Raw genomic sequence first — 9,469 nt, 5'->3', positions numbered from 1 at the left:
GTAAGGCCATATTTTATGATGATAATACCATTGGTATCACTTTTTCTACTCTGGACTAGGAACAACACAAGACTCACCAGCAAGAGGTCGAGGAGAACTAGATGGCCTAGGAGGTTGCCCAGGTCATGCAAGAGATGGAAAGAAAGATCGAGAATTAGGTCCTGTCTTTTTCCTTTTTGGCTGGCTTTTTGTTCTGGGTTTTGACTGTTTCGTAAGTCTTGTCTTTTCTATTTGGCCTTTGTTTATTTGGCTGGGCCTAGTGCTTATTTTTAGCCTTTAGACTTGTAACTTTTGTGGCTAGGCTTCTAACGCTTATTTTCAGCCTGTTATGTTTTAACTCTCAGGTTTTAAGATCCCTGTAAAACCTGTTTATCTAATAAAAAACAATATAACTTAAAAATTGGTTGCACCCTTTAGTTTGGTAAATAAAAATCAATAGTTATCTTAAAAATTGGTCCCCACTCCCTTTACATTTGAATTTGGTGCACCATGATTTGGGCGCATAGATCGGGTACCCATTATGAAATTGGGTACCCATTCTCAAATCAGATACCTGTTCTCAAATAAGGTACTCGATAAGGCAAGGTATTCCATTTTTGGTTTGGTATCAAGATGGGTGGGAAAAAAGTCAAAGTAAATTTTGAAATGCTTTTAGATGTTTTGAAACTACATATTTTTCACATCGCCATTTTTTGCAACAGCATGATCCTGCACATAGCCAAATGATATCTTCATATTTAGTCATAATATCTAACATTCTATCGACACACATAAATATATGATTATTAATAATTAAGATACTCTTATGATGTTCTCTCAATATTTTAATTAAATATTTATAAATTAAAATCTAAGAATCTCATAAAATTTACAAGAGTTGTACCAAATGCAGGCATGACAGGTTAATTTAAAGTTCAAAACAAGGAGGGGATAGTATTGGAAAAAGATAAACCAAGTTTAAGACATAGCATGTACATAGTAATAAACTAGTTCACTAAGGAGATCATTCCCCAAAATCCTAGACTAAGAAAAAGTGGTACAAACACTATATGCCAGAGTTTGAATACCTTGTATAGTTATATGCGAATCAAGAAATGAATTTGAATTATTGATGCAATCCTAAAAAAATCCTTAGTTAGCTTATTCCATGATAGGAAAGATCCAAAAATCACAGAGATAACAAATAGACTATTGTCAGATTGAAAATTTAGAGAGGTAAGAGAAACAAGTTCTTATGCTAACGTACTAAAGATGGACCTTCTTTTGAAAATTGATCTTGATCAAGTTTAACTAGAAATAATTATTTACTAGAGCATTAAACTTTCAAGAATGTTGGATTTGTTAAGGAGTATTCAAAGAAGTCCAATACATGATCCACAACTGTAATACTAACATCATCTCAAAATTTGAAATACTAATAGACTCTTGGAAAATTATTGTCATTAACAAGATGTTTATGTATTTCTTACATTCATTCAACTTGAAGCAATAGGAATCACATCTTTGAGGTGATCAAGCAAGATTTAAAGTTAGATTCCACAATGAGTTACATAAAATATTTGTTCATCATGACTTCTAATAGAATTTGATTAAAATGGCAGGTGTTAAACAAAATTATTAGAACCCATATAAAGATTATTTAAAAATGACATATTTAAAAATAAAAATGAGAATTTTATCAAATTTTAATAAGGGTCATGATTTCAGTGCAATAATTAGAATCAATACCAATATTATTATCTGAAAAGTTAATCTTGTAATTATGATCCTATAAGATACCTCACATGCCAACATTTTTAGCATTGTCTTTGGAAGCTACATAAATTTTACTTTAAATCAAGTTTGGAGGGATCCATTCTCATCTAATTATTTAAATATCCAAAAGGTTGTTATTGCTAGAGAAATGAAAAGAAAATAAGAAGGAATGGATCATAATAGCTTTGATTTCTCACTTAAAAAATCCTAATAATCATAAATCAAAATTTGATTGGTTTCTTCACCCTAAACCTTAATGATAGGTTTATTTACTCTCAAAACTTGATTGATATGCCTAGTAGAAGTTTCATTAAGAATTGAGGTGTTTCAAAGAAATCTCAAACTGATCAAATCAAGAACGCATCATATTTTTTCTTTGTGATAACTTTTTATCTTCAGAAACTGAATTGCTTTAGATATTGAGGTTATCAGGAAAACCTTTCTTAAGCTAATTCGTTGATTTTGTTTGATCATGGTTAGTGCATCTCTAGACAATAAATATAGAAGAAACATATAACATAAGAGGAAGAAGCTTTTTAAGATATTATGTAAAATTCTAAGGGATCTAAATGAGAAGTCTATGACTTTTGTAAGAAACTAAAATAAATCTAGGTGAAGATTGTCTCAAGGTAAATATTGTATTTCTACGTATTACTTGTGAATGTATTTAGTGCTTTTGGGTTCAACTACATAAAAAATTAGCTTTAAAAAATGTCTAGCTAAAACTTGGGTAAGATAAAATTATGTTGAAGAAATTAAACAAGAAAAGGTTTAGTTCTATTATAGTATCCAATTTACACAGCTTCAATTAATATCTTGGTAAAATATTGACAAAAAATGAATTGTTGTGGCTCTTTTAGACATGAAATGCATCTAGTTAGTAAAACAAATTTTTCAAATTTTATATATACAATTGTCTACAAAAAAACTCAAACTCAAGTGTAGGCTAGAATGCTAGAAAGATAAACCCAAGAGAGAGATTAAGTTTTAAAGACTAGTTGATTTCTTTGGATTACAAAATAATGCTCTAATACAAGGCTAAATAAAAATGGCAAACAAGTAGACATGAGAAATAAAGCACTGATTTTTCTTTGAATACACAATATTTATAGTGTCTCTAAATGCTAATTTTTCTAGTTAATATTCATAATGCTCAAGAAAGACTCAAAGGGAAAGGCTATCTAGGTAAACTTGAGAAACATGGCATTAGCCTTTAGAGATTGGAGGCATTTATAGATGAAACTTACATATCTAGATTCCTAAAGATCACGCTTCAAGAAGCTTCCTTAATGATGCACTAATCAATTCACCTCAAATAACAACCCTTATATTCTTCAAACAAAAAGTACTCTTAAGATAAGATAAACAAGTAGGGAATACATACAGACTTGGTAAAACTTCAATTTTTATATTGGAATAAAATCAACTCAACATTGCATGAATCACACACAAATTTGTATCTTTAAATTAACCCACAAGCCATGTGTTTGCACCTTCATGGAGTGAGATAACAATGTGGCTCTAGAAATGCAAGTTTGTTTGTAATACAATATGTTGGTCTGATTTTTCATACTTGCAATTTTTTTTATAAAATTATGGCGAGAAATCATTTGAGTTTTTAGGATTGCCCTAGTCTTGCCCTATTTCATGTGTTATCAGAGTCTATTGTTTTCTCCAGATTGATCTCCTAAAACAGCCATGAAATTGTCCCAGGTCTGAAATTGATGGCATCCCTTTTGAATTTCTCAGAAGGAGTTGTAAAATGTTTTAAGATTAGTCTTTTACATTCTTATAGTGTGAGGTTTCACGTAACAATGGAATGCCTTTTGCCTTTGGTTTCCATGGCCACACTTTCTGATACAGCGAAGAGGCGTAAAGGATTTATCGCGCTTTGAAAAGCTCTTGTTACGGGCTTACGAGTAAACACCTTGAGTGAAGGAGCGGGGAAGCCTGCAGTGTGATCTATGCTTATACGTTTTCAATGGGTAGCGTAAAGGCATAAAGCGTGATCTGAAGGGCGCACGAGGGTATTACGGTGTTACAAGTAAAGGATTTTTCGTAAGGACGGAGGCAAGGTTCCATGGTGTTTATGTGTCTATGATTCTTGGGTTTGCGGACGACCGTAAAGCTTTGTTTTAGCGGTAAAGGAATCATGTGGGACTTGTTGTAGTGTCAGAAGGGCCCAGTTGCAGCAAATCAGATGGAGGCATGACATTCATGTTAGATGGGCCCATCCCTCGTGGCACATGACTTAAGTTTTTGATTTTATGCCCTTACGCTTGTAAGTTAAGTGTATGAACGAAGAGTTGTTTTTTTTCTTTTTTCATGGATATGGGTCCACTCTCAGCGTATAAGCGTAACGAGGTGAAAAGGAAGATCAGTAAAAGGGGTTTATGCTCATACGATAAAAGGAAAACGTGAGACCGCAATAGCAGTTGAGAGGGCTCTCCAGTGATACGAATAAAGCTAAGTTGTAAGAGCGGAAGATAAGTTTTGAAGCCTTACGGTGTCCCGGGAAATGAAGTAAGCGGAACAACATAGAGGGAATTTCCAAGGTCTCCGCAGATACGTGCACGTAGGAGCGTAAAGGATAGAAGGACGACTTGAGTGAGGGTTTTACGCTCACACGAGGAATGTTGAATCGTAAGAACGGAGATGTTAGTAAAAAGGTTTTCGATGTTTCGGTGTAAATAGTTACGTATAAGCATAAAAGGTAATAAGATAGAGTTAAGGATCTTTACGCTTATACGGAAGAAGCTTAAATCGTAAAAGCGAAAACACACAGTAAAAGGGCTTGAGATCCTACGGGGTAAAAGGTTTCGTAGGAACATAAAAGGGATTTGCAAAACAGTGTAAAAGCATCATTCCGTTCCTACGATTAGGGCATTTTGAAGCTTCTCCAAGTGAGCGTAGAGATCCATCGAGAGCATTTCTGGCATCACGAAGATTGAAGGTTTGACTCAGCGTAAGAACGGAAGATAGTCATATAAGAAAGAACCTTTGATGTGTCACGAAAGATAAGCAAAAAAGGACAAAATTACTGTAGCCAAGCAAAGTAAGGCTTTGAAAAGTACAATCAGAATCCAATTTTGCGTCTGATATACCCTGATGGCAACCTGCGATCATAAGTTTTAAAGCTCATGCATGCTAAATTTATTAAAAAGGTTGGCAGATATATAATTAAAACATCGAGGATTTAATTGAATTACCAGCCTCAAGAAGCTTGTTTCTGTGTTGTTCTGAAGTTTTGAAAGCTACAGAGCTCTGTGTATCCTGTGAAATTGCAGAAGAATTCAAAGTATAGTAAAAAAACATGGTCGACCAAGAAGTTGAAGAGGTACACGCAGAAGAATTCAAAGTCGAAGATGAGGGTGATGATGTGGTAGAAGTCACACCAGAAGGAAAAAGGAAGAAATTTGCTGTCAAAACAGAAAAGAAGACAAGGGTCAGAAAATCGAACAAGCATGCAGAAGACTGGCTAAAACTCCTTCTAGGGTCGTCAAATGCAATTTCTGCAAACGATCATATATTCAGAGACCCTTATGCTTTTGTTCGAGATGCTGAATGCCCTAGAATTACTGGTTATGATCTTTTCATGTACTTTTATCAGAATAGAATAGAGAATGTGCCAGTATGTAACCCATGGAATAGAAATATGGAAAAATTAATTTTTCCAGAAGTGTTCGTTGATGTTGACCTGTTGAAGGCCCTAATAAATTCATACAATCCAATAACCAGGACTTTCCACAGGCATAATGGGAGTGTATTATGTACATTAGACAGAACTTCTTTTATTGAGGCTTTTGGATTGATGGAACAAATGGATGTACCTATTGACATTGCAGACTTACAAGGAAAATTCGCTAGGAATAAAACCTATTTTGTAAACAATGTCATGCTGCCGCACATTCCTTACAAAGTTAAGAAGGCAGGGTTAATCCCAAAAAAGGTGGGAGACTTTTTACCTTTGAGTAGGTTCAAAAATTATTTCAAAAACACAGTGTATGGGTTGCACAAAGTATTGGGAAGTGATGGTGCAGAGGATTGTGTATATGGTTCTCTTTTTCTGATGGCATGCGACATACAGGATCCTTTTCATCATAAGGAGTATGATTATGTGGCCTTTATCATTGACAGTATGCACATGCAGATTTGTGACGCTAAGAAAGGAGAAATGAATGACTTCAAGTTCCACCATTATTCATTATTGATGCACCTTATCCTGTATAGCAACATTGGGTACATCAGTGGAGATTTCATTGATCAAACTTCTGATGAGTTTGGTGAGTTACCTGTGCAACTCTGGACTTGTATTTGGCATAAAGATTTCTTCTATTCAAATGCCCTAGTTTTTTTCAATTTGTTCAGTTCTGTTATTATGAGGCAGCTAGATCATACTTTCTTTAGGGCACCCAATGTTTTGAAGACTCTACTTAGGCCCTCTTTCTTAGATGAAAAAATAAAATTAGATCATAACTGGGGAAGCATATTTTTGTTTAAAGAATGTACTTTAATCAGAGTTTTTGCATGCCCACAGCGTCCTCATCTATTGCCTAAATATCTACCCCCTAGATTGGCCATTATTGAATTCTTTTGGAAATTCTTATTGATGAATAAAGAAATGATCCCTCCCTCTCTACATAAGCCTACTTTTGTATGTAGAACCTTTAAGGTAGGAGACTTTGAAATAGGCAAGAATTCTTTTGAGGAATTGAGTGACTATTTAGGTCAGTATAAATTTGCTATTGGGCCCTATAGGATGTATGATCCTGACAATTATATTGCAAATGAGGTTAAGACCATTAGGGGTTTTGTTCTGCCTCCAAGTAAGCCTATCCCTGTAGAGGACCTAATTGCCAACATAGTAGCAACAGGGGAGGCAGATGAGTTATTGAGGAAGTATGAAGAAATAAGGAAAGTGGAGAATGCTTTGAAGAGAACCAACCCTGATTTTAAGGGTTTTTATACAGAAGTTCCATATCCTAATAATCCGAGAAAAATGATTGACAATTTTGATCATATTATGTTACAAATGCCTCATGAGCCAGAGGGAGAATAAGCCATTGTAAATAGAGAATCCCCTGAACCAGATACACAATTAGAAATTGATTTAGAAGAAGAGCAGCCATCAACTTCAGCCTGGGTGCCACAAGGAAATAAAAGACAAAAGATAATGCACATCCCTGAAAAGGTGGTAAGCAGAGCTATACAAGTCATGTCTGGAAGTAGTGAGTATTTTGTTGATATTAGGAAAAATTATTTTCACCAAAGGGCTACTGAAGCAGGAAAAGCTTCTACTGACATGCAAATTGCAGCATCAAGGTTGGATTATAGGGTCATTCAATCTGAGAAATTCATGGAAGATGATGATTTTATTAAATCATCAGAATTTAAAAGTTTTCTCTATAAAATCAAACAAAATGAACTCACATTGAGTCTCATGCCAGGAGAAGATTCAGAGAAAAATAAAGAGTTAGTTGAAAAACTATTGGCTTGTGACCCTGAAAGTGAAACAATGACTGCTGCAGAAGCTAGCGAATTAGTACATAGGAGTGGAATGATTATAATACCACATTGGGATATTGAGAAAGCCTTTGTGTTGGACCAAATGAGAAGACAAGATAAGACCATCAGTTATGAAGCCACTAGCAGTGAAGGCTTTAAAAGAGGGTCAGGTTTTAATGTGGACACTAAAACCCTAGCAGTATGGAGTGTGGCCCCTGACACCAAGAAGCCTAAGATGATGGATATAAAAGAAACTGCTCAAGGAAATATGATTGTGTTGACATTGGAGAGCACTACTGGGAAGGAAATCTCCAGTTTGGTAAAACATTTTGCTCTTATGAATGAGGAAAAGGTTGATGAAATTGAGGATAAGCTAGCTGCAATGTTTAATGAATGCCTTGATATTAGGAGAACATATGAAGAAGAGCTCAAAATGAGCCATGTACAAAAACAAAGAATAGAGGAGTTGGAGGAAAAAATTAAGATTCTGGAAACAGAAATAAAATCCCTCAAAGAATAGCTCAAGATAGTAGCAGAGGCAGAGCATGCACCAAGGCAAGAGGAAGAAAGAAGGCACGTAGTAGAAGCAGAGGCCCAAACAGAAGGAATACTTATGGGAACAACAGTGTCAGTGCCTGTGATTAGTGTGGAAACAGAAGTTTCCCAAGTTGACAATAATACCAATAAAAATGCTTTGATGAATGTATTAAATCATAGAATCAGCATTCTGAAAAGAATATCTCAGGATACTTATAATACATTCATCAGTCTACAATCTACAGAACAGGTATGCATGGGTGCAGTTAGATGGCTTGAACCTATTTTTCAACAGTGGGGATCATATATGCAATTTTTTGACAGATTGATACCCTTGTTAGCCAAGAAGCCAGATCTCCCAGATAAAGTTATTACTGTGAAGGAGGGTATGGACAAAGTGAAAGAATTATTGCAAATCTTCACAGGGAAGCTGGCAGTAATCCAAAGCAAATTGAAAATACTAACAAATGGTTTATATTCTTTGATTCCTTCTGTTATTGATTCCAATGATAGGTTAAAAGATTTTGATGAGTGGTCTAATTCTTTTGATCACATTATAGACTTGCCACAAGTGGTATCCGTTCTCCAAGATGGTATTGATGAATGTCTTTTCAATGAACTAATTGATACCCTTTTCAAGATTGAAACTGAAGTGAATAGGTTTATCATAGAAGGAAGGGTGATTACTGATGCCAGGTGGCAGAAAAATGTGGATGAATTAACAACAGTTAAGGAATGTGATTGGCCCACTAAAAGAGAAATATTTGTCTGGGAAGCAATCGCAGAAATCAAAGCACTACCAACAGGGAGCAGTTAGAGAAAAGGACAAAATTGAAGATTTTATGCTCCAGCTATCATCTGCCTTCTGTTTTATTTGTTTTGTTTTGTTTGTTCGGTTTTCTTTTGTAAAGGGGTAATTTACCAAATTCTTGTAAAAGGGGACTCCTGTCACTTTCTTTAGCCTGAAGCTTGTTGCATCTCACACTATTTAAGTGAGATCCCAAGGCTAAAGAATGGTCCGAATTTTATTTCTTCTAAGTATTATGCTTAGTCTGGTTTTTGGTCTAAATTTTGAAAGCAAGTTTGTAATGTATTTTTCTACAAATTCTCTGAGAATACATGAATATAGAATGAGCTGTGTTTCTTTCTGAAGGCCATTCTGAGTCTATTGTAAAGGATATACCATTTTCAAAGGAAATGAATACAAACTATGAACTGTCCCCATATCAGTTCTTTCTGAATTTTGTCTCCTTTTAAATACTTAGCTACCTTGATGTTGTATGAGTAAAAGCTTGTGCAATTGAATGCAATCTAGTTAGGTTGTATATCCATTTATCATTGCTGTTAATTCAATGGATTAAATAAAGGCTTTGATGAATGTGATAAGATTCCTTAAGTATTGAAAAGGATTTTGAATGATAAGTTCTGATAAGAATTGCTGATAGAATTTGTTGTAAGGCAACAAATTAGATCTAAGAATTTGCTATAGACTTTGAACCCCAATGGATTAGGTACTGATCAAGTTATTTCAGTTGAAGGAGAAATATATTATAAATGGTTATTCAAATGCATCATCAAATCAAATTTTACTTTTATTTCCTGTAGATCTTCAAAGTTGGCCAGCACTTGTCTACATGGAATGTTTTAGCTTTAGTTAGCCATTGTTGTTAAA

The 9,469-nt window shown here is 34.7% G+C and overlaps 1 long non-coding RNA gene across 1 annotated transcript in view; it reads right to left on the bottom strand.

Annotated features, from left to right (window-relative positions):
- Positions 1 to 412: 412 nt before the first annotated feature.
- The window catches only part of LOC149568993 (uncharacterized), a 28,955-nt gene continuing 19,898 nt past the window's right edge, over positions 413 to 9,469 (bottom strand). The window contains exon 2 of the long non-coding RNA XR_016362676.1: positions 413 to 708. This is a non-coding gene — a long non-coding RNA (uncharacterized LOC149568993). The remainder of the gene's footprint in view (positions 709 to 9,469) is intronic.

Source organism: Cupressus sempervirens, chromosome 3 (genome assembly GCF_028749045.1).
Source record: "Cupressus sempervirens isolate cs-2001-9-10 chromosome 3, ASM2874904v1, whole genome shotgun sequence".
In the NCBI taxonomy this organism is placed as follows: domain Eukaryota; kingdom Viridiplantae; phylum Streptophyta; class Pinopsida; order Cupressales; family Cupressaceae; genus Cupressus; species Cupressus sempervirens.
This window is presented reverse-complemented; position numbering and strand designations above follow the sequence as displayed.